Consider the following 22,042-nt stretch of genomic DNA (forward strand, 5'->3'; position numbering starts at 1 on the left):
TTCAAACATATTTTATATTCATGATATCTACTAGACCCTTGTTCGGACATATTTCTCTAAGTTACAGGTCTACAATTTAAAAAAAAAAAAATTCATGAAAAACAGTGTACCGCTTTTGGTACAGAAATCTAGACCTCAGTGTAACGCCCAGGTGGTTAATATATTTATCAGCATTTCAATTATTATGGTATGAGTTAGTACCTAAAACCTTCTCTTTATCATTAAAGCAGAACTAAAATAAAAATAGAAAAAAAACAAGCAGACAGGTTCAGAACAAGTGGTGTTTCTTCTGCAATAAAATAAACGTACCTGCCTGTTCATGTTTATTTGAAAACAAATCACCACTCCTTGCTCCAAAACTGATATATTTACCTGGACCTTAACAGAGATCAAGATCTTTAGCCATTGACAATGGTCAAACCAGAATGATGTAACTTCTATGCACAGAATTTGTTTGCTGGGATGGTACACCTTACCCTGGTAAGCCAAAAGATTGAGAACAGACAGGTAAGTTGAATTTATTGCAGAAGAGACATCACATGTCCCTTTTTCAATAATGAACCTGTATGTGCACAAGTAATACATCCATTGCTTTTTTTGGCTGAACTAGACTTTTCAAATATATTATTTCAATATTATCAATATTGTGTTGGATTTTCTATAAACTAAAAGGTGTACTAAATGTGAAAAAGGTTGTTGGATCTAAGAAGTAGCTCTCTTTTTTTTAACACTTCATGATTACATGATTTTGGTATATGGAAGAAATATGAGCTAGGACTGTGCACCAAAAGTTACTACCCCTACATCTCTTGTTTATTTGTTACCACATAATGCAATTCAGCTGGATATTACCCAGAAAATAACCCATTCTTTTGTATGGAACAGACAAAGCTCATAATGGCAAGGTTATGGGGAGGAAACTAGAAAACTAAGTAATGTTAAAAAAGTGCAATGGCCCATTCTATTTGGGAAACAAATAGGGATCTAATTATAAAACAGGGAATCAAACATTCCCATCCATGTCGCCGTGTTTCAATGGCATATTCCGTGTTTTATAAATAGAGTTGATCTTTGCAGCTCTGCTGTGTAGATTTGCATCAATTCTCAATGTAAAGCCGAACTCCAGGCATATATAAAAAAAGATGTAGCTCAATATTTAATGTTAGGTTTTTAAAGGTTAAAAAAAATGGAGAAGTGCTGCATCCAAAAATACTGCCAAGGAACAATTTGAGAGGAAAGTCAGCAGATAGGTGACATTTGCTGCTTCTCCACCTCCATTTAGATGACTGGGGAAAAGTTGGTGTCTGTAGTATGTCCCTTATTTTTTAGAATGTAGTGTTCTTTCCATGGCTTTGCTTTTGCTGTGTAAATCACAAAATCACTGTGGTGCGGTGGCTCTATTATTATTATTATTATTATTATTATTATTATTATTAAACAGGATTTATATAGCGCCAACATATTACGCAGCGCTCTAGCACAATGTCCTAAGCTTAACCCTTGGCCAGGCACTATCCATCTGGAGTTTGTGTGTTCTCCCAGTGTTTGTGTGGGTTCCTTCCATATTCCAAAACAACACTATTAATTAACAATTAATAATTAATTGACATCCCATAAAAGTATCCTTACACTCTGCAAGGGACATTAGATTAGGAGCTCCTCTTAGTGGTATGAATTTGGGCTCCGTAAAGCACTATTAGGTTCACTCTATATAAATACATGGTGTTAGTAAACCTCAAGACTCAATAGAATAGAATGGATTTAAATACAAATTTTTTGGTATGTAAAACTGATCCATATATGTAGCCTATTTATCTGTGTAGTTGTTTGCTCAGCTTTAGGCTCTAAACACAAAAACCTTGAAACTACTTTAAAAAAGAACATTCCAAAATCTGTCCCTGTGTTAAAATTCCTTTGTCTTGTTATATATTCCCTGACTATTTTTAATCAGCTTGTTGTTTTGTTATTGTTGGATGATCATCACGATCATTTTGATGTCTGTATGCCTGTTCCTAGTCATATTTATAAATTCAAGCATAAAAAAGTAGGCATTGTCTATGCAAGCAGCAAAGTATGTCCATATGTTAAACACGAATGATTCTTTGCTAAATAGGATCCATTTCTCCATTTAAATTTCATAATGAAAAGCTGTTACATGTGTTTGTGCTGATACTGAGCCAAATTGGTTTAAACTCAAAAATCTGCTTATTTGTTGAGAATTACCAAATCAAGTTTGATATTACTATTATGAACAAAGCTCACCATAGACTGCAGTAAACAACCAAAGCATTCTATAGGAAAACCATTCGAATCTCAGGTGAGGATGTATGGAATGTCTGAGACATTGAATAATACAAATAAATACATGTTATGAATACAACACCAATGCAATCAAAGTTATTATTTTGTTTTAAATATGGAGTAAGCTTTCTTAACACATTTCCTAATGTCTTGTAGTGGGGCACTGTATAAACTTTAAATAGATCTGTGCGTGAATTGGTGTAATTTTTATTGCATACAATAAATGAATACCAAATATTCTAACAGTCATTTAAAAATTGTTAAAATTATACTAAATTTGCAACTTTAATCAAAATATTACCTCTTGACCATGACATGATAGTTCAGATTCCCATTGTGGGTGACGGTGAGACTGATTGAGCAAAGTTCTCCCAGACTAGAGAAGATGTCCAGTGTCATGGCTGAAATCATGATTGTCCCTCTTCACCAGTCTTAAAGAACCTAAATAAAAAAAAAAAAAAAATTAAATCAGGCTCAATGTCTCTCAATTATTCTCCTTCATTGTTACCCAACAGCTGCATCCCCACACATTACACATGCATGGGCTGTAAAGGTGTCACCTGGTGGGTTTCATTATGAAAAAGATACAAAGCATTGATGTGTAGCTGGGTGCATAAAAATGGCAAGTGGGAAGTAAAAAAGGCATATGAGATACAAAACAGTCCTGAAAAGTTAGCTGAGATTAGTTTGGGAGTCTGTAATATGGTGATAGTAGCAGCAATATATCAAAAGGGGAGACAGAAATATCAAATAAAATCTCAAATCACAAATTTATTCAAGGAAATAAAAAATAAATTGCAAAGTAAACATAAAGCTAAAAGTGTCACTATGAGCAGAAAACATTAACAGCAATAAAAACTTTGAATTCATTCTATTATTTGTGCTATTAAAAATGTGTTTAAGGTTGTGTCCCTGTCGATTCCTTACCAGGAAGACCCAAAAGGACCACAGGTTGATATATAGGCGGACAGAGGTTCAATTATCTTTATAAAACCCAATACAAGCCAATGACTGAAAATTATGGATGGCTGACAGATTTCTGAAACTTAACCTGTATTTAACAGAAATTATTTTCCCCCCTCACATTCCAAATCTCCCCCTGACATATGTCTAACTGTAATAACACTGTTATTTGTCCCTCCCCTCAGGCACCTTGTCTTGGCATCACCTTTGATTCTGCCCTCTCATTTACTCCCATATTCAGAACATTTCCAGGTCCTGTCACTTTCACCTGTGCAACATCTCCAAAATTCGCCCCTACCTGTCCCAAGAGACCACCAAACTCCTTTTACAGGGTACAGAATCAGGGTCGAGGCAGCCAGCAAGCAAGAGAGGTTAAGTTACACACCAGGGGTCAATTGCCAGGGATCCAGGAGACAGACATTAGTGACACAGGGGTCACTGCGGACACAGGGAACACAGGAGACACTGGAAGCAACAGGTGACTCAGGGATATCCAAAGACAGACAGAAACACTGGAACAGCACAGGGAAGTTGGCTGTGAATCAACAGACTGGTCAACGAGGGGTTCAAGCAGGAGCTGGACAGAGGAAAAACTGAATTAGGCACCAGGTGAACAGGAACTAGCTCAACAGAACTAGGGGCTCGGCACAATGGAGGCACCTTGCACGAACACTGAGTGCTGTGTCTGAGCTAGCTAAATAGCCAGGGCTGGTCAGGAGGCTATTTTCTGATTTCCCAGGGGATTGGATGGAATTGATAAAGCTTAGAAACAGAGGCACGCCCAGAGTCAGAACTGCTCGCATGCACAGGAGAGAGGCGTTTGCGCTTTAGTGAGGAACAGGTAAATGTGACATATTGGCTCCCATTTCACCTTGGAATCAATTGAAGCTCCTGCTTTGCCTTCAAACCCCTCCACAGTTCTTGTCCCACTTACCTTTCTGACCTGGTAATAAAATACTCCTCCAATGACCTGCTAATGACTTCAGCACTCATAACCTCATCACGCACATGGGTCCAAGACTTCTCTAGAGCTGCCCCAACTCTCTGGAATGGTCTTCCTCATCCTTTTCCACTGGCTCCTACTTTCTGCTCATTTAAAGGTTCACTCAAAACCCATATTTTTAAACTTGCCTACCCGTCTTCTTCTGTCTCTAAAAAGCTTCACTACTTACCCACCTATCCATATACCTCCTCCTATTGTGTGCTGCTTCACCCTCCTCTTAGATTCTCTTCAATGCAGGGTCTTCTTCTCCTCCTTTGTCAGTGTCTGCATCTGTCTGTCATTTGCCGTCCCTTTTTAATATACAGAGCTGCGTAATATGTTGGGATTATATAAATACTGTTTATTAATAATAATAATAGCTCCCTATAATGTTTCATCTCGTACTGATTTTTCTACAGTAAGATCTCCTCCCAGCTTAAGTAAAATCAGGAAAATCATTACAATACCCCTTAACCAATTGTAACTAAACAAATGAGATTTTCTAACCCATGGTAAAAAAGGCATCTAAACAGCAGCCACACAAGTGGTCTAGGAACCTTAACATATGGTTGACTTTTTACCTTTGGGAGGAATGTATATGCTATATAAAACTGTACTGACTAAATCATTATATAACCACATGAAATTGGGTCCAAAGAAACAAAGGCAAGCTTCTTGCCAAGAATAAAATAGTTTACTGATTTTAAACATTCACTTGAAAAGAGTTTTCTTGGTTTGTTTTTTATCAGTGACCCAACATTGCCTTTTCTCTTTATGTAGAAATCAGTTGTGTGAAGTGATTTTCTAATGTCCAATTGCACACTATGACCTATTGTTCAGAAGTAAACTGTTTTACAGGGCGTCTTTATGGATACAGAACAAACTTGCTGTGAATTTGATGATATCTTGTCACTGTGTGAAATGGGGATTACTAAATGGATCCTAGTTACAGCAACACCTGAGAAATTCTCAGGGTTCAGTTCATCGACATATCCCCTTTCAAGTATACACAGTGGTGGGGTATTAATTCTTTCTCATGCTGGCAAGCAATTTTCCTTAGGTTTTTCTGATTCGCTCTGACTTGCTTTGGATTATACATTGATCTTCCAGACCTGTTGTTAGTTATTGACTCCCTCACATACACTTTTAATCTGCTTGTTTACTCCCTAATTTTCAAATGTCATTGTAGATGAAGCCAACTATATGGATGAAGATATTATAAGAAAAGTTTCATTTATCTTTTAAAGCATTTTCTTTTTCTTTTTTTTTTGAACGGCTATTCAAAGCTTGCTTTTGTTTTTTGTTTTTTTAAATTTGAAATCCACATTTTTTTCTGCATGTTTTTATCCTGAAGGTAGGAATGTTTATGAAACTTTCATCGATTTCTTTCAGAAACCCTTTCTAGTTTATAGTCCAATACAGATCTATAGCTAGACATCAGCTATGCATTCTTCTTATTCTTTTTTATCCTGAAACCATGAACAATGGCAAGAACAATGATGCAATGGGGTTGGCTATTTTAGGTATATATACGAGGGGGTGCTAAGAAGTTCATGGCTTTGCCCCGAAAGAAAAGAGCCAGAGGTATGAAAGAACAGATTTATTCAACATATTCCCCCCTGAGACTGATGCACTTGGTACAGCGTAGTTGCAGCTTTTCTAGACCGTTCAAATAAAAGTCCTTTGGTTGGGCCGCAAACCAGATCTCAGCAGCATCTTTGACGTCAGAAATGTCCTCAAACAGTGCCCCTTCCTGTGTTTCTTTAAATTCGGGAACAGATAATAGTCCGAAGGGGCCAGGTCAGGTGAGTAGGGGGGATGGTGGACCAATTGGAAACCCAGGGTGTTCAATTTGGCAGCCACAACGTTGGACGTGTGCGTAGGTGTATTGTCCTGCAAAAAAAGGATGCCCTTGGTCAACTTTCCACGGTGTTTCGTCTCAATTGCCTACTTCAGCTGGTCCGGGAGGTTAGCATAATACTGTCCGGTGACACTACAGCCCTGAGGAAGGTAGTCCACCAACAGAATACCGTAATTGTCCAAGAAATCAGCTCATGAACAGCTTTGCAGGTTGCCGGGTCAGTTGAGATTGGGGGCGCCCACTGCAGGGCTCATCTTCAACGGTGAAGTGCCCAGACTTGAAACGAGATATCCAGATTTTGACAGTGCTGTAGGAAGAACACTTCTCCCCCAGTGTTTGTGACATCTAAGTGTGAATGTCCCTTGCTGACTTTTGCTGGAAAAACAAAAACTTCATGACAGCCCGTAACTCCAACAATGTGAAACTTGCTTGTGCCTCTGCCATCACAGCTTCTCACTAAAAGAAAAAACAGTTTTAAGAATCACAAAGACCTGATATTTGCACAGTTACATACTAAGATATTAGGCTGCCATATGCCCCCACACTCATTTTTCTATTTCAGGAAGGGGCAAAGCCAGGAACTTCTCAGCACCCCCTTGTATATAGGATAATGATCCCATAGGAAAAACTATACAAAATTTTTAGATAAAATGATTCAGCAGGTTTATTGTTATTTACAAAGTCACATCTTTGAGTTTCACTCTGCTGAACAGCTTTAAATTGGTAGCAGAACTAAAGGCAAATATTTAAAATATTGTCTTTTTTTTTTTCTACCCTTCAAATCACAAAAAGTATTTGTTGAAAGTTTTCAAGATGAGAAAGAAAGGCAAAATATTGCCCTATGATCTCTTTAAGGTTTCGCTCAATACATCTTTGGTTGAAGCCTACTACAAAATTATGTTGTGTTGATGCGTGTACCAGAGATAATTGCTTTATTCTCAAGCCTCATAGAAAGGAAAAATGATCCATACTTGGTGGTCAGGCCCCAATGTTAGAGGATTCCAAACTAAAATCTACAATTTCATTTTCTCTATCACACATCAATATTCCCAAAGTACTGGAAAATATGCTGCTGTGTTATTTACTAGGCTTGACTCAACCTTGTCTAAGCATCTCTCATGCCTAATAAATACGTATTTTTCGCTGCTCATTTTACTATTGACAAATTTTGAGAAATTCTGACATCCTTGACTATGTTAAAGCAAAATTAGTCAACATATTGGTGACTGTTACAATACTAGAGGTTTATCTACTTTATCTTTCTTAACTTCTCATTTTCTTTCTCATTTTATTCTACCCCAGCCTTCTCCTCATTTCCACATATCCCTTACCTCTTTTGTTTACCACCTTGATACACTACGGCACTCTCTCTTTCACAATGTTAATATTAATATTTTCTGAAACTGGTTTATTATTTTTTTGGAAAATATCATATCAACATGGTTTCATTTTTGAGAACTTTTGTGGAAAAAATAACTATTATTTTGTTACTATTTGTTTTGCTAGATAATAATGGAATTTTAGGATGTAAATAGTTTTTGTATATGTTTTGACAAATCTAATAAATACATTGAAATATAAAATTAGCCTGTTAATGTAGCCTGACTTCTCTCCTTTGTGTCATTGATATTAAATACCAATGAAAACAAATGTACACATAAAAAATACTACGGGCCAGGTTGGTGTTATGATTCTCAGCCTTTATTACTTTATGAATCACTGATCAAGAATGAGAATGCATGCATTGTTGATTGTTGTTATATAGGGATATCTCATATTTAATATAGGTATTGGCGGAATATGAAAGATAAATAATTATTTAGAATTAAGTTTATTTTATTTTTTAGCTTATATTTAAAAACTCATCTTTTACACCTATTTTACAACATTTATAAAATTTTAGTTTAACAAATCAATATATAATAAATAGTACAGGCTATCTAAAGAGATGATAAATCAATTTAAGCTTTAAGACTCAGTCTGACTCTGGATAAGACAGAATGGGTCCGAAAGGTAGGCAAGAAAATAGCAGCTTTTCTTCCCTCTGTTTTTTTTTATTTATTTATTTATAAGGATTGCGGAATTCTTCAAAGATATTTCCCTATTTGCATTGTCTATACCATATATCCTCTCCATCAAATATCAGCTGCCTACAAATGCATTTTTACCTATGAAACAGATACTGCTGCACAGTTCTAACCAACTTCAGTATTCCCATGGTTTATTGCAAGAGCATATAGACTGCAGTTGGCCAGGGTCCTAGAAGTGCCTTGTGAATGACCTAATCTGAAACTTTGGAAAGTGCTGTCTTCTACAGGTTGTGATATTCTGTCTTACTCCAAGTGTACATTAAAGCTTAAGCTACAGAACTTTATAAACAATAGATAGTAAAGATACAAAATAGTAACATAAAATATTTTGCATTTAATGTACTAAAAAAATGTGTACATTTCTTTTGTGGTTAATATTAATATATAAAGAAAAGTTTATGCAAACCATCATAAATTTTCTGTAAGAGAGCCATCTCATTATTTTACTGTTGGCACTTTTTTTCAATGAAAAAAAAAACTAAATCTGAAGCATTCACTGAGCTTTACAAAAAAGTCTGTAATATGATGACCCTAACAACAATACATCAAAAGAGTGGGGGTATTATAGGGGTCATATACAATTAAAAGCTCCAAATTACAAAATCATAGGACATTTTGAAAGTATTTGTTTAATAAACTACAGTGGATCCAAAGAGATAGAGTATTATTTTGAAGAAAAATGTTAATGACTTCTATATTTATCATATTGTTAATGTATATCATTAACTGATAAATAGAAATATTTGGCACGTATTAGCACACAGTGTATAAACTGCATTACAGGCTAACTGTAATGATCAAGCAATCTTATTAAATATTTAAAGGACCTGTCCCTTTGCTGCTAGTCTCTGGAATGACTATACAGGTAATCCCTGATTTAAGAGCATCCGAAATGCGAACAACTCCTAGATACGAACGGGGCTTCCCTGCTCGTTCGTGTGCAGGACAGAGGCTTGATGGGGGGAGGGGCTGGTTTATGACTTGCAGAGGAAATCTTTTGCTGAACACAGCTGAGACTGAGCTCTTTTGCAACATCTTGTAACTCAATAATGACCAAGACAACTCTACAGTTGTTTCTTTATGCATATCAAGGCACAGCTTGCTCCAGAAGTTAATGAAAGTTTTTTTTTTTTTTTGCTTTGTTTGTGATTAACTAACAGTGAGGATTTTATACAGTAACTGACACCACACTGCCTAATAATATGTTGAGACAAACATCTGTTCTAATTGCATATATTAAAATAATGTACCTGTTCTGACTTACATACAAATTCAACATAAGAACAAATCTACAGTCCCTATCTTGTATGTATCCTGGGTACTACCTGTACAATAAATTAGAGTAGCATCAAAAGAAGAAGGCAGGGAAAACAACAAAATCATTGTCACATCACATCACTAATCACATCACCTAAATGTTTCTAAAATAGTTTCTCCAATACTAACAATGTCTCATATCTAGCTACAGAAGACAGGCAAATCAGGTAAAAATATATTTTTTAAGTTGTAGCCCCAGTTGTTTTGAAATGTCATGCTTATAAGGAATGCCTAAACCTAAAATTCCAATCCCATCTGTGAGTGTTGAGGAGATTTGCTTTTCTTTCTGAGAAAGCACCATTGTGTCCCCTGTATTGCTTACAAATAAGCTTTTCTAGCCTAAATATAAAGTGCCAGATGTGAATTGAAAAATTTAAAGGAATACAGAGAGAATATAGGCAAGTTCAACTTTTCTCTTTTTTTATACAGCATGGTATATAATATACATATATATATATATATATATATATATACACACAGCAAGGGCAAATTTTAGGTCTTTTTTTTCTCTACGAGTCTTGAGCTAGCCATTTACTTATTCTTTGTTAATTTTGCTATATTGGCTTATGTTTGCATATAAGGCTTGGAAAGTCTTTTCACTTTTTTTCACAAATTTTTAGGAACTACAATGTTCTATTTTGTGGTGATAGCACACTGTGGTCCTTTTCTTTGGTATAACCTAACAATACTCTTCTTGGATAATTGCCTATTATAGGACATTGCATACAAGAAGGGGAACAAGGTTGGATTTCATTCCTTTGCCCTCCTACATTATTAGTTTAGCAGATTCACAGATCCAAGTTTTGCAGTCAAATTTAAAAAAAATCTTTATTTTCTGAAGTATAAACTTACATTACATTTTTGCAAATTATTATTCTAATTATAATCAGTCATATATAATTTTTTTATCTTTAATTGTATGTATAATAATTGTTGGTATTATGCACAAATCTGTTTTAGAAAAAGTGTACTTGCTTCAAAATAAATTGGACTGGAATGTGAACTTGCCTGAATAAATTTCCAAGCCTGTGGTAATTCATGATATTTATTCGGAAACAAAACACACCTGCATGAACTAAAATTATGAAAGAAAAATAAAGAAATCTAAAATTACTATACTAAAATTGTTTAGATAAAAATCTCAGTGTCAAACTGACTATGTTTACTATGATAATGTAAACACAACAACATTGGTATGTTTGTAAACCACTTGTACATTGCAAGAATTATTAAATGTACAATGAATTAATCCCACTGATTTTTTGGACTCTTAGACCTGGAACCAATGTTCTCAAGCCCCTATGGTTCAGATAGATTGCACAGGTACCATATCACTCCTATAACCCAAAATCATAATATGTACAAAACTTTTTTCACTGACCCTATACCGCATTACTTTTAGACTATTTTTATTACTTTTTTTTTTCATTCGTTTTGATTTTTAGGTAAATAATCTTGTTTTATACTCAAATATATACTGAAATCCATGCCACATTAGTTACAGAGCACATTTTTTAAGTTTATATGGAAAGCAAATTAGTATCTATCTGCAGTGAAGCAGGCTTTGCTAAAAATGGAGCCTCACACTTAGCAATATAGGTGACCAATAGGTCACAAGTTAGTTCAAATTATTTCTAACAGTATAAATACAAGACTACATTAAATCTATGTGCAAAATTTTAAATATAAATTTCACGGTACATTTAAACATTTTCTAAGTTAAGAAGCCAAATAAAGAAGTACCTGATTGTTCTCATGTGCCTGGGTTGTGTAATCTCTATTGTAAACCAAGTCATACAGTAAAATCAGAAAATATATCAAATTAAGCTAATCACTCACATAATAAACCAGCAGTCATTTCTAAACCACATTGTGTAAATCTACCCTTTATACACAGTATACACAGTATCTGTTTTAATATTTCTACAATAATTGCATTTGCTAGTGAGTTGACCTTTCAATGGGTAGAAGAAGGCAGCAGGAAATGATGCATAAAAACTGGATAAATATAACATTAGTCATCATAGGCATGTAGAATGCTAATTTCTGTTTACTTTAAGCAAATTACATGATATATGAACTGATATTACAAGTGCCCTCATTAGTGAATGACGCCCAAGTGGATATCTGTCAGGATTGAATAAACAGTATAGGGAGTATAGTAGTATTAGGAATGAGCTGCTTGATTCATAAAGAATCACTTATATAGAGGACTTTATGCTCTGAAGATGTGACAAGATCTTTCTATGACTACAGTGTATAAATTGTCATAAAATCTTCTCTCGTGTTGCTCATTTTAACGACCATGAAACATGTCAGGATAATCTCATTTCAGATCATTTCCGTTTAATAAGATTTGCTAATTTTTGACCTAAATTTTACAAACAATTTACAGCATTCTGTAGATGAAAGTCGTATTTTCAGGAGGATTCTCAAAGTGGGTATTAAAATCATCAAAGCTGTAATGTAACTTGGTGGTTTTTCTTTAGACAATGCCCAAAGTACCTATATACCGGAGAGTAGAGCATTAAGCCTTTTCATAGGCAGTGAAAACATGTAACAACCTATCAATAATATTAAAAGTCATGCACTACCATGCTTCAAAATTCATAATTCTGAGTGATTTACATGATATCCATCTCCATGTGCCGTCTTAAAATTGCAAATACCTTGAGGCCAGCATTGTGTATACTAAATAAAGTAATAAGGTAGCAACATGTTTCAAATGTTGCAAGGAAGAAATATGAAACAAGCTGGAACAGGCAGCAATGGAAACCATGAAAATGCATGACATTTTCAGTGTACACTAAATGCTAAAGATTCTTCAGAAATTTAGGAAAGTATTTATTCCTAAACATTGCAGTGATTTCATTTCTTCAGCATGTAAATAAAGTACAGTAAAGCTGTCTGTGGAACAACCGTTCATAGGTTATGCTTTCAAACAGGGACATCTGTGTCTTCTAAGTTTATTTATTAACAACCTTTCTGGGTGAATTCAAATAGATTTACAACTAGTTGCAGCCATCTGCTTCTGTCATATTTGTTTAAAGTTTTTATTAACTAGAACAAAATTCCTATTTTTCCGATTTTTTGTTGAAAATTAGAATCATTTGTATAATATAAATGGGTTAGGCAAAACCAATTGGAGGTTTGTAAGGTTGTATTGGGCTTTCATTCGTTTCTGGGGATTTTAGAAGCTCCTTTTATTTATCCTAGACCTGTTCTTGTGCAAAAATCTCCTATTAGTCTAAATATTTTATTAGGAAAAAAAAAACAATATAAAGTAAAATAAAGGTAAAAATTAATTAATAACAGTATACAAATATTGATCAAACACAGACACAAATGAAAATGCACAAATGCAATTACGAAAGTGTAATAAACCAAAGTATCCTGAATATATAACCCTCCTCCCCCCTCAAAAGAAATATCATCAATGGTAATTATTACAAAGTTTTTTAATCTAGTGCAATTAGGTCCTGTGATAAATTAGTAATGCCATTGAAGGGGGGTTAGGCAACGCTACATACCTAGTTTTATGTGAATACTAATTTTACTGATGTAAATTTTACTGAATACTATTGTAGCACCCCTTTAGTATATGACAACTTCAAGCTGTAAGGGGTTAAGGTTTAGGGATGTGCAAAATATTTTGGGACTTTGATTCTCCTCTGAGGGTGATGTTTGGTCAGTTTATGTCATAGGGGAGAAATCCTGCTTTAGTCGCTACCTTAGTGCATTTGTCTGTTGAGCTATACCTATAACTGGCACCTTTTTAGGAGGGTGCGCTAGACTAGATAAATGCCTGGAAAAGGAGAATAAGGGGTGAATCCATGCCATGGAACACTAGAAGTCAGGTGAACAGGGCATGATGGCCCCAGAGGGCCTGGCCAGGCCCGAGTCCAAAACTTCGGGCTGCTGGAAAAATAAGCATGATCCCTTACAGTGAAATAACAGATTCATTCTGCAAAAGTGTCAGGCGAAGGGACCCCCTAGGAATAAGATTCATGACAGAAGCCCACAGGTACTTAACATGGGTCTGTTGTATTAGAAAGGAGACCCACTCTAAGGAAGAAGTATCTCTTTTATCCCCTGAAAAGGATAAGAGTTCCAATTTAATTATTGGATATTATATGTTGAACTGTGATTTGGAATACCTGATACTTCTGTCTTACTATTGAGTATACATTATGCCACACCTAATTCAAGATGTTCAACCCATATTCACCCATTTATGCTACAGCCAAGGTAAACCTGGAAAAATACAGCCATTTCTATGATAATGATTGTTTACTGATGTTTTACAACAGACAAGTCCTCTATAGCAGTGGTCCCTAATTTTTTGGAGCCCATGGACCACTAATCACATGGGCCATGTGTCACTCAAAGGGGAAGAAACCTCCTTCTCCCGATCCCACTGAGGGGTGCACCAGCCAGAGCTACAGCTCACCCGTCAGACGCCCGCGGCCTAATAGTTGGAGTTAGGGACCCCTGCACTATAGCATACTACTTATGTATTGAAATCTTTTATTTAAGCCTTGTGAATGTAAATTGTAACTCCTAAATTATTATTACATTTCTATCTAAAAAGGTTCTGTTTTCTGCAATCATTAATAGACACCAATGTAAACTTACAATAGCTAATAGCTAGTTATATTTTTAAGAGTGATGATAACCTGTGATCATTTTTGTAAATTGACTTTTCCATATAAAAATCCTGCAATAATCATATCATGCATGCAGTAAATTCAACTAATAAAACCTTTAGTGAATTGGAAAAAAAATAAATCCTAAATATTGAAAAATGTAATGAATTTAGTTATGCTGTAATAAAGTGAACATCAGTTAAATGGGATCTCTATTTAATCCATGATCCCTGGCTTTGGATGGGTGGCACATGTCTTCTAAGACTCATAAGCCTTTAGAAATTACACTGTACCTATTGTCCCATCAATAATTGCCATTTTGTTTGTGACAATACCTGTCAAAATATTTGGATGATTTTTGGGATCAATGAATTGTAAAATTTTTGAATAAAACGTGTGGGTAAAAAAAGAAGATATTCGGTCAACATACTGACATGACTTCGAGAGAAGTCTAGTTTCCTTGCTGTCATGCTTATGCTTTGTATTTAACAGTTTCTGAGTCTCTGTTCTGAGCAATTCCAACATGTATCTGATACTTTTGTTGTATGTTTGTTCTAAATCTGTAACTCAAAGTATTTAATGCTGGATACGAACTGGCTCATCGAATTCTCACATTGGGGCCTAAAAGTAAAAAAAAAAGTCATTACTATGTTGAAGGGGACGCTTTATATCCCTGTGAGTTTTAGCAGTCAGTTGCTAATGCTGTATAGGACATATAAACTGTATGATAAAATGAAGTCCATTTGATTTACCAGGATCTGATATTTTTATATTCCAGGTGGGTCTGTAGTCTCCTACTGCAAAATGTTATCCAATCTCATCTAAGGCACCAGCATACGTTTTCAAGGATACACTGGGCTACAAGAACAAATGTTAACGGAGCCATAAAACCACTAAAAAACAAAAAATTTAAGATAAATACAATAGCTGGGTAATGGTCAACATGCAGTACCTCCTAAATTAAGCATTATGAAGAACTAAACTGCACTTTACCTTACTCTTAAACTTAGCAGTCAAATACAAAATAGTCAAAGCTAAAAGGGAGGCTAATTCAAAATCTTCCATTACTAAGTCTAAATAATTAATTGTTTTAGACCAAATATTGAGATTCTTACACAAAATTAGTTATGAAAGGTTTACTTCAAATATATGTACTATATCTGTATTTTTCACAAATAAGAATACTATTGACCTCCTTTAAACATTGTACATTTTCCATACCGCACAGGTCACTGGAATACTGAGCAGTAATGTTCTGTCATTATGTATTCATTATAAATCAGCTACCATGAGGAAGATGCCTAATGATGTGAAATCTTGCAGTCATAGAGCCGCACTGACCTTTTCACCGTTCCTTTACTTCACAACAATCATTCTGTCATCGCACACCATAGTCTTTTAAAAGAGAGAACGCGCACAATGGAATAGAACAGCTGCCCGCTATCACAATATAAAAACAGCCAGCGATGGCCTGCTGATATGCTGGATTATTATGCTTTATAGCATTAACAGCATAAGTTATCAAAGTCTTATTTCTAGCACTCTCCTAAATAAAAAATACTCCATTCCATAAATGTAGAAAAGAAAACTATTGTGTATGTTCAGTGAGTACTTTTGCTAAAATAAACTTAAAATAAACCATAAAAGAGATATAAGGGCCACCATTACTGATGTTTGTTAGAAATGCTGTTTACCTGGCTATTATAAAGGCCTACAGGCTTTAAAGTTGTACTCCAGACACCAACAATTTGTCTGTTTTCAATCAGTTTCACCTCCCTTATCTTCTGAACCAGAACCTTTTCATTCATTTTTTCTTCTAAATGTGTATAGTCATAATGTTTACTTGCAGGAAATAGTAGAGCTCCTGCTAAACTTTCAAAGAAGTAGTAAAGCTGAATGGCATGGATCAAATATATTCAGTGTGGCATTCACATCCCCGTCTCCTTCTCTTATTGTCCATTCATATAGTAAGTTACATAGTTACATAGTAAGTCAGGGTAACAGGACATAGGTCCATCAAGTTCAACCACCAGGGAAATAAACATATCCCAGATAGAAAACCCTATGGACATAGTTGTACAAATAATTATACATCTATTCTTTTAAAGACAGGTGGAATGAGCATAGAGTTAATCAGTGGTAGTGTTAAGTTAAATGAGTTATTAGAGAGAAATGAAATGAAAAGAAAGGCAATTTTGTGTAAACTAACAGACTGAAGCAGGGCAGATTTACAGGTGGTTGGTGTCGGAGTGGTCCTGTGAACAGAGATACTGCACTTGATTGCACTGATATTTTTATTCAAAGTAATTGGCTATGTATTGGCCTGTAAAAGTCACAGTATGGGGAAGGGGTGTAGGATTGAGGAGGCAATCAAATGTGGTAAAGAGGCAGCTGGACTGGATGCTTTAGATCAGGGGGTCAAATCTGGCCCTGCACGTCCTTTTTTTTTGCCCCCAAAAGAACTCTTAATATGAATTGCAGCTGGCCTGCAGCTACTGCAATCCGTAAAATGCCAATACTACAATTCCCGGCATCACTCGCGTCTCAAGACCAGCGGCCTCTCTGCCTATGCATGGCCCCCTATTTTATAGACGCAAATGATGCCGGGAATTATAGTGGTGGCATCACTCTTGCGGAGTTTATACTGACAGGTAAGCTCAATAATCAGGAATTATCAGGATTATTATTATCAGGAATTATCGTAGAGCTATTGCTATTTTATTTGTTTTACTGTGCCAGAGAATGCAATGCAGCAATTCATTTGGTTTCACATTGCATTCTCTGGCAAAGTAAAACAATTAATCTCAATAGGAAGAAAGAAGAACACATGAGAAGAGCATGCAGTAATATATAGTGGATTGATCTAAATAATTTACATCAATCCACTGCATATTACTGCATGCTATTCTCGTGTGTTCTTCTTTCTTCTCATTGGAGATAATTGTTTTTTCAATAAATTTCAATTTTGGCCTGCGACTTGTGCTAAATTTTTAATTTCGGCCCTCTGTGTATTTGAGTTTGACACCCCTACTTAAAATGATATAAATGCATTGAAGCACTTTTGCTGTAATGAAATTTTGTAGCTCTGCCTTGTATTCAACGAAGTTGCTATTAAGCCTAGATTTCTCCACTGAGTTCACCTGGATGAGTAACTGTAATAGTTGTACTGTGGTTGGGGTAATCTTGGGTAGGAAGAGTAAAAGACTTACAAGCAACTTTATTCTGAACAAATTTAGAGTAGAGTTATATTAGGAGGCATCCTGGTCTGGAGCTAAGGACCCAAGGACGTCTGATAATAGAAAATGATTGCGACTTTAGATGTCCCTTATTATCTAATATGTATCATGATTGTTGTTCATAGCCAGCTCAAAGATATTATATGACTTTGGAAGCGAAAAGTAATGCTATGTACCAAAAGTTTAAACCCTAAAGGGTTTAGGATGCTTTATGCACTTAATATAGATATTCTACAATTTAGCATCTCTTATAAAACCTTCTTTCAAGAATTAAAATGCTTAGAAACATCCATGTCTGATTTATCAGTGGGTGGGATTTTAGTATACATCTTCATTTGAAAACCTAATGAGCTCATTCACAAGTAGGCACATTTATCAAAATCCAAGTTTCGTTGTTTTGTTTAATTGGAAGCTGTGTTTATTGTTATTTTTAAATAAATGTATTTTAGCATGGATTTGCTCCAATAACTGGGCACAACTTGTTAATCATACATGTTTATGTATCTGATTAATGCAATGGTGCTTTCTAAATGCACTAAACATAGTATAATTGTGTTCAGACTAACAGTGGCTTGCCATAATCATGCAAATTATATTTTGAAGGTCAGATTTTGAATAACTGCATTCTTCTTATATTAATACTACAAAATATTTAATTCATTGAGTATCATGAATAACTAAAATATATTCATGAAATTACCTAAATTAGGCCAGGAAAGAAAGTGAATAATATTTAATTTATTATACTGCTTAATGTATATTCACTAAATTCCAATATATGTTTTGACATGGTAATGTAAGTTCTTACAGTTTTTGATTTCTAAATAAGCACCTTTATTGAAATAATACTGTCAAAAGGGATCTTGGTCAAGCATGTCTTGTTATTGGGTAAACAACCCTCTGTCCTTACCTTGCAGTTGTAATGATATTTGAAATGTCTTCCGTAAAGTGGATCTATTTAATCTTCTTTATCATTCATTGATCTTCAGTATATTCATCATGAGCTGCTGAGATTTACTGTGGCCATGCTGATACACATTGCTCTGGTATTGTCCACCTTTGTCAGTCTCATTAAATGGGTCCTGTGGAATGGGTCAAGTAGTTAAAAGATTGTTGAAATAGACTGAAGATGAGCAACACAGATGCAAAAAAGACAAGTGGTGTAAACATTAGGCGTACAACCATTAACAACAATGGTCAATATGAATGTATGGATCAGAGTTTTGCCTGATAAGGCCGACCAGATACTGAAAGCTGCTGTAGGGATAACTATGTGCCTGCACCTTATACTTTATGTCTGCACTAAGTGCCTGCGCTTTTCCTCTTGATAGTCACTTCAAAACCATTATCAAAGCACTGCAATTTATAGTTAGAAATCTTGACACATTTGTTTATTAAAACTACAATATCTGTATATTAATAACTTTATATTACACTTTCTTTAATCGTTGACACCTAGTAATGATATGTGAAATGTCTTCCTATAAGTAGTTCTATTTACTCATTTTTATTCTTCGTTGATATGCGTCAACATTTCCCCTGAGACTGAACAACAGAAACACACTGGGCTCCTGGTGTACACAGGATTATGAACAGACTTGTCAAATGTTGGACCATGTTGTATTGGTCGCTTGCCATTATAAATATCTTGCCAAGTGTCATTACATAGATATTGCTAAGTTTATTCATTAACTCGTTCAATTTAGGGTTGAAGTTCTATAACTGAAGAAAATGATGCTCACGGGTCCCAACACCTGTTCTCTACATAACTGGAGACTCCAACATAAGAAAAGAGGAAAAGTTGGAAGAAGAGTAAGAGAACCCATATGGTCATGCACAAAATTATTCTGCACTTAAAGTGGACCTATCACCAACATTTGTAATTGATATAAAAGGGTTCATAACCGTTTTATGTAAAGTAAAAATGATCTTTTTTTTCTTTAAACCTCTTCCCTTCTGTTTTTACCGCTGCGGCAGTAAAGACTGAATGGGATTGCAGAGTCTCCTGGGATACATACGTCACATATCCCAGGAGGCTTCTGGTGCAGAGCCGATTCAAGATCAGATCCAAAGGGATTAAGGGCTCTGGAGATGTAAAAGTATATAGGATTTTTTTATTTTAAATAAAGTTCAGCATTAAGGCATGCATGAATGTGGGGATACAAATTATTGGAGGGATTAAATCAGAATGGCTTCTTCTGTTAAGTTTCTCAGAGTCATATGAGAAATAGAACCCCAAATTATTTCATTAGATACTTTAAGGATAAATGTTCAGGCAATTTATATCTATTCTTCTAACATTTCCCCAATAGCAGCAACGTATTAAAAGACACAACCGAGTCTTAAAAATTAAATTACTAAAGCTGATTTCTTCTTTTTGCACTTAAGGAAATCTTGGGAAATGTCAATATGATTATCGAGAATAATATGCCGCAAGCTTTATTCCCTTAGCTAAACTATCCAAGAAACATGGTTACACTCAAGAATTTCCCACACAGCTGAGATGTATGCACATGGCTAGAGGAATTCTTCACATGTTGCTGCAGAGTTGGCAGCAGATTTCAAGCAGCTGGGGGAATGTAACTTTAACAGGTGATTGTTTGCTAAACCCTTCCCATTACACCAGCACCACTCTGCTGTGATACTTTCTTCCAGTTTATGTAGCTGACTGTAAAAATAATAATAATTCAGAAAAATAAATAGTTATTTTATGTGTATTTCTTCAATATGTTTAAAACTATAAATGAAATATACCATTATTTTACCAGGTAAATATAAAATATAACATAAAAATCTATATGTTTTCATTTGCAGTCAGCAGATGGAGCACTATCTTTAACCTTACAGTCTATTGCAACCTAAAACCCTAGAATGCTGTGGCTGATAATATCTACAAAAAAGTTGGCATACATAGGTTCCAAATGTGGCAAGAATTTTCACAAATGTCTGGCAGTAGTGTTTAAACCTGCAAAAAAGTATAATTAAGCCAAAATTTCCAGGAAAATTTGCTGTAATGAAAATTCCTTTGGAGTGATAAGATGAGAAAATAAACTTAATGGTCATTACCATTAACACTTTGTTTGTAGAGAACATAACAAGGCCTATGACGAAAAGTACACCATACAAAGCGTGGAGGTAGATCTTCAATGTTCTGGGGGTGTATAAGCTATAGTGGCACAGGAAACCTAATGACAATTGATGACAAGATGAAGGTGGCATGTTAACAGAAAATCTTCAAGGATAACTTGCATACCAAAGCTGTACATGGGAGCCACTTGATTCTTCCAATATGGCAATGATCCAAAACATAAGGTCAAGTCAACTTTCAGTTGCTAAAGCAATCACAGTCTACTGACCTTATCATTGAACTACTCTAGGGAGATCCCAAATGTGCAGTTCATGCAAGGCAACCCAAGAATGTATGAGACGCTTTGCCAAGAAGAAAGAACAGAAAAAATGTTTCAAGGGAACATAGAAAATCACCTTCTATTTATGAGATGGAAAAGCAACCCCTGATATAAATTGTAAGAAAGAAGAAGTAAATAGACTTAGGTTTAGTCTATTCAAAAAAGAGGGGTCTTTTGGTTCATAACATACAGCATCAACTATTTTGTCTCATTAAAAAATGAGGAACAACAATTTCACCATGATTGTTGTTATTCATTCATTTCAACATATGTCCATAAACAGATACTTACTATGAGTTTACAATGAAACATAGGTTTGAGTTAAGTCCAAACCCTAAGGAGTTTCGCAATACTTGCTTCTTCAGGGGATGTAGGTGGTATTGTATCCGTTAACTGGGAAAAGATAGATGAAATGGATTGTAAGACTAAATTGTAACCTAAATTGTAAGACAAAAGATAGAAGTAAGAATAAAATGATAACCTCTTTGGTTGGACCAAGGTCAAGCATGGGTGAATATCAGTAGAACTATATCAAACGTCCTTTTTTATGTGGAGCAGTCATTTTAAAGAAGATGGTAAATCCCATTATTTATTGTATATGGGACTTTGAGTTCTAGTAAAGCCAAATTACTAATTGAAGGTGGAGATCAGCAATGAAGCTTTAAGGTAAAAGAGATAAAAAAAAGTGCCATCAGTATGATTTATCACATATATGGATATAATTTATTAGGGATTATTTAGGGGTTGTGTGGGTGCTAAAGGACAAAGGATTAAATGGTTAAGTTATTAGGAATTTTACCATATTTAAAACCATATTTATACCAGTATTGATCATAAAGTGTGATCTAGGAAAAATAAATAAAGGTACAATGGGAATTACAACACTATGCCAGGTACTAATGTAGTGTATTCCTATTCTTTTATTTTCTATACAAATATATTAGTACAACCATAAGTCCTGGTTTACTGTTATAAAGTAGCTAATATCATAAAATAAAACAAAATCGCTTAGGGTCATAGGATCTTGGCTCTTAGGATCAATCACTGGATCACCCAGGTTCACCAATGATAGTCTATCTTCTCCAGTCTTGGAGAGCTTTAATAAATCAGATCCAAGGATTATGCTTTGCAGCAAGATAACTCTTGGGGAATCTTGCTGCAACCGGACTGGGAACATGGGCAAGGCAAGGTCCACGTATAACGTCCCTTGCATGCAGGGCAGCAACAATGCCAGTACCA

The 22,042-nt window shown here is 35.1% G+C and overlaps 1 long non-coding RNA gene across 1 annotated transcript in view; it reads right to left on the reverse strand.

The window, feature by feature from the left end:
• Nucleotides 1–5,940: 5,940 nt before the first annotated feature.
• Nucleotides 5,941–22,042, reverse strand: part of LOC140344455 (uncharacterized) — a 30,844-nt gene continuing 14,742 nt past the window's right edge. The window contains exons 4-5 of the long non-coding RNA XR_011923566.1: nt 18,307–18,478; nt 5,941–6,563 (exon numbers count right to left, since the gene is read on the reverse strand). This is a non-coding gene — a long non-coding RNA (uncharacterized lncRNA). The remainder of the gene's footprint in view (nt 6,564–18,306; nt 18,479–22,042) is intronic.

Source organism: Pyxicephalus adspersus, chromosome Z, assembly GCF_032062135.1.
Source record: "Pyxicephalus adspersus chromosome Z, UCB_Pads_2.0, whole genome shotgun sequence".
Taxonomy (NCBI): domain Eukaryota; kingdom Metazoa; phylum Chordata; class Amphibia; order Anura; family Pyxicephalidae; genus Pyxicephalus; species Pyxicephalus adspersus.